Consider the following 5255-nt stretch of genomic DNA (forward strand, 5'->3'; position numbering starts at 1 on the left):
CACTGACTGAATCGTCTTATTTGACCATACTGTTAGTTAAGAATGTTACTGTAAAACAAGGCATCAGACTTTGTAACTAGCATCAATAAATCCTGTTTTTCCAAGTATCTCTGTGTCAGTGTGTTTACCCAGAAGCAGCAGGCACTTGGCGGGCCATCTCAGACTCCCTTATGTAAGAGTATTATGTAACGGTATATTGACTCAGAAGGCCCATATGCCACTGTGTTCCTGTCCTTTGACCCTCTACCCAGTATATTGCAGAGACCCTGTTGTGTGCTGAGGTGCACAGGGAACAAGTTGTCCTCAGAATAGACTGGGATCGGATGGAGGGGGTCTGGTTGACTTGCTGTGAATTTATATCTTGAGACATTGTGTTTGTTTACTATGATTGGTGACCACCATTTATAATCTTGCTGTTTTCCCTCTCAATCATCTAACAGTAATGGACAGTATATTACATGAGGACAATGTTCAGTACATCTCATTTCTAAAAAACGAGGGGGCTGCTTTGTACGCTCAAAGTTATTGCTGTTAATAATGAGTGTATCACATGGTATTCACGTTTCTTTGTCTTTGACTTAATGTAATTTTGTGAAAAAAGTATTTGCTATACAGGAAAAAACTATCAGGGACAAAATAGCATGTCACTTTAGATCGCATGTCTATTTTTGAAATACAATGTGCTACTGTCTATGGCAGAGACACAGCAGGTTTGCGGTATTGTGGTTAAAGGTAGTTTGTTAACAGAAATTATTCTTGAACACAGGGACTTTTGTTTTATTGCGTGTCCTTGTACGTTTCATTTTATTCTTCACTATAAATTTGTTCAATGGATGGTGAACGTTTAATTTTAGTACTCATTTTGTGAACTCCCTGAGAGGAATGTGCCCTTTCACTTGGCAAGATAAAAGCAACCAGGTTTGGTGTAATGGAATCTTTGATCTTTCAGACACTTTTTGAAATCCTGAATGCCACTCCCAGTCCATGTTAGTATAGTGTGTTAGTAAAGTTTATGTTTGCTGTGCCCTGTGGTGTAAGAGGTCAAGGAGAGCCGGTACCTTTCCTAGATAGGCTGACAGTTCCTCGTGGCCTATAGAAAGTAGAGACGGTCACCCTGCTGTTTGGCTTTTCTCAAATGAACACGTTGGAATTCACCTTGTTATTCCTCATCAGATTGCATGGCTCTGGAAACTATTAAAGGAGTTGTTCAATATTTTACAACTTTATGTTAGATGGTCCCTCACTCTGAAAGTATGGGCCAAAAGAAACAGCTAACAAACTTCAGCTAACTTAAGCCACCAAAAGCTAACAATCAATGGAAGTTATGGGGGCATGTGAGCATGCTTTTTTTAATGGCCAAATCATCTTTAAGTAACATCAAACCAAATATGGAGTTCATTTTAAATGATTTCAGGTGAATTGGACTGTTTTTTTAAAAACATGCTCACATGCCCCAATCACTTACGTTGATTGTTAGCTTGTGGTGGCTAATGTTAGCTGAAGTTTGTAGTGGCTGTTAAAAGACAAGTGAACCCTGGATTACAGTTTATCTTGGCCCAAAGACTACTTTAAGGGTGAGGAACCATTTAACATCAACTTGTAAAATAGTGAACTACTCCTTTAACAGGCCTTGCTTTGGGTTATGATGATATAGCACAGGAAGTAGTAGCTCCAATGTGCCATCCAGGTCATGACCTTCCTGGGATCTTCAAGCTAACATATCTTCTTCCATCTTTACTCATTTTACAACTACAAGCTAATTAGTAATGACACGACTATACCTAAATATTTGTCCTGACGAGGCAGATGGGTTAACAGTCTCCAGTGATGACCTCAGATAGACCATATGTGAGACTGGGAAGCAAACATCTCCTTATATTCAAAACAGCCATCAAGAATCCCTGCTAGAACACTCCAAACTTTCCTCAGAACGGCACTGCAGTTAATCCTCACTGCTTATCTATTTCCGAAAGATTCTCAAGTATTCCATTCAACAACAAATTCCCCCACAAGAGCTAACTTCTGTGTGGTATTTTTGCTCCACATGAGATCAAGAGGAGAGCAGCTTAATCCAGGGAGAGCCTACTGCCTGCCTCTCTGTGGAGTTGGACTGGGACATTTCTAATGAATTCAAGCTCTCAGATGTTCCGTGGGGAGATTTCATCAAATCAGAAGCCCAGTGTGCTTGCACGTCCACATTGCCACTGTTCTTGAGAGATATGAGAGATATTTATCCTCTGCCCACTACAAAGCGCTGCACATCTCCCCACATTCCTGCTGTAGATGTGCTCTTAATAACAATCCCACTGATTTACAGGACTCAAGAATGTTGTGTCAACAGGAGGAGTGCAGCATGCACGCTTTGAAAAGCTAATCGCCATAGTAAATCTGAAACAAACACAACACAGGGGTTCGCGGTCGGAACAAAGCTACCTCAGTCCTGTGTTTATCGCCTCACACAGCGTGTGTAGGGAAAATAAAAAACACATTTTCAACCCCCAAAATGTAAAGCAAAGTGGATTAGGAATTTTTATGAAAGCAAAATATTAGTTCTGGAGATGTGGTAGGCATGCCGCTGGGGTCAAAATAACAAAAACAAAGTTGAAAGTAGCGTCTATAGCTCATCACGGTTAGATTACATAATGGATGGAAATAGCATACAGTGCATTCGGAAAGTATTCAGACCCCTTGACTTTTTTCACATTTTGTTACGGTACAGCCTTATTCTAAAATGTATTAAAGAAAAAATTGTCCTCATCAATCCACACACAATACCCCACAATGACAAAGCGAAAACATGTTTTTAAAAATCTTTGCAAATGTATTAAAAATAAAAAACAGAAATACCATATTTACATAAGTATTCAGACCCTTTGCTATGAGACTGGAAATTGAGCTCAGGTGCATCCTGTTTCCATTGATCATCCTTGAGGTGTTTCTACAACTTGATTGGAGTCCACCTGTGGTAAATTAAATTGATTGGACATGATTTGGAAAGGCACACACCTGTCTAAATAAGGTCCCACAGATGACAGTGCACGTCAGAGCAAAAACCAAGCCATGAGGTTGAAGGAATTGTCCGTAGAGCTCCGAGACAGGATTGTCTCAGACTTGGGGAAGGGTACCAAAACATTTCTGCAGCATTGAAGGTGCCCAAGAAGACAGTGGCCTCCATCATTCTTAAATGGAAGAAGTTTGGAACCACCAAGACTCTTCCTATAGCTGGCCGCCCGGCCAAACTGAGCAATCAGGGGAGAAGGGCTTTGGTCAGTGAGGTGACCAAGAACCCGATGGTCACTCTGACAGAGCTCCAGAGTGGAGATGGGAGAACCTTCCAGAAGGACAACTATCTCTGCAGCACTCCACCAATCAGGCCTTTATGGTAGAGTGGCCAGATGGAAGCCACTTCTCAGTAAAAGACACATGACAGCCCGCTTGGAGTTTGCCAAAAGGCACCTAAAGGACTCTCAGACCATGAGAAACAAGATTATCTGGTCTGATTAAACCAAGATTGAACTCTTTGGCCTGAATGCCAAGCGTCACGTCTGGAGGAATCCTGGCATCATCCCTACGGTGAAGCATGGTGGTGGCAGCATCATGCTGTGGGGAAATCTTTCAGCGGCAGGGACTGGGAGACTGGTCAGGGTCGAGGAAAATATCAATGTTTTTTAAAATAAATTGAAACCACAGCACTGTCAAAGCAATATGGTATGTTAAAAGGAATAATACAGTTCAGTCCTTTTAGTCACACTGGGAAAGCTACAGTCAAAGATCATTAAAGAAGTGAATCAACGACACAACTGCTGCTCCAGATGTCCATCCAAATCACTGGACCCGACCCAGGCTGGGTCTCAACAACTCTCCTATTCATTCTACTGCTACTCTTGTCAGGGCTGTGTCAGACTCACTGTAATATGGACATCAGTAAGACGAACAGCATGGCATGGCTGGCACCTATCTAGGGTTGGCACAGCTGACCAGTGTGTTCACAGAATGCAGGATTCTGCCATGGAGAATAATGCCCAGCCTGTTATGCCTTCTCCCTGTCCCGGTTTCTCCATGCCAGGCAGTCTCTCTGTCTCCTGTACCATCGGTTGTGGTAATGTTCTCACACAGGGATTAAGGCATCAGGTATAATGTTTAATGGGGAAAACCCTTACAAACAGGACAATGAGGCTGTTGATACCTGTCACAGTCAGATTGTGCATTACTGTAGTAGAGACAGGGCTATGTGGAGGTGAATGGTCCACTGCTGTGGTTTCAGGTATACAACCTCACTTTATCTCTATTTAAGATTTGAGCATTCCCCATCTAAAGGGCACTGTGTGGTTTACACAGTGATACAGGGTAACATGAGGAGCCTCGTAAGTCTCCAATTGTAAAGCCATCTAGATAGAAATGACCCGATAAACAGTTTTAATGGACACTATACTGTTAGGAGTTACAACAACCCCTTAACTGCCTCACAGGGAACCGGAGGACTCCAGCTAAAGCAGGCATGTGTAGACAGCAGCAGTTAGCTAGAGGGCCCACTGCTCCACTCCTCCCCACATAGTGGAAAAATGTAGTGGTTAAAAGAAACCACAGGACCTGTGGTGTTTGGGATTTAGTATTGAAGCTGTGCTGCTTGCATCTGACAGGGTACTCACCTTTTGCTAAATTTGCCCAGCGGTGTCTGCTAGAAACTGTTTTGTACCATAAGAGTGTTATGACAAGGCACAACATGACACCAGCATGTTAAGCAGACATTAATGGGTGTTTCAACACCTTATTCACAGGGGGTATTGACTGGGCCCACTCTCTGGCAGCTTCAGACTCCTCACTGTACTGACAGGGCAGTGGCCTCAGAGGGATTCCTCTCCGCGCACAGCTGCAGTGCCATGTCAGACAGGAGAGAAATTAGCTGCACTAATTTCCCACCGTTCCCCCTGAGGTCATCAATCCAGCACATTACACTGTCATCCCAAATCTGTTGACAACTGACCGTGTTAACAGGGCTGCTCTCTGCTGGCTGGGGATGACAATGATGAGCACTCAGAGTGACACATACACAGAGCAGCGCTCAGTAGGCTATATACAGTGGGGAGAACAAGTATTTGATACACTGCCGATTTTGCAGGTTTTCCTACTTACAAAGCATTGTAGAGGTCTGTAATTTTTATCATAGGTACACTTCAACTGTGAGAGACAGAATCTAAAACAAAAATCCAGAAAATCACATTGTATGATTTTTAAGTAATTAATTTGCATTTTAT

Source organism: Coregonus lavaretus (assembly GCF_964263955.1).
Source record: "Coregonus lavaretus genome assembly, chromosome: 27".
NCBI classification, from domain to species: Eukaryota; Metazoa; Chordata; class Actinopteri; order Salmoniformes; family Salmonidae; genus Coregonus; species Coregonus lavaretus.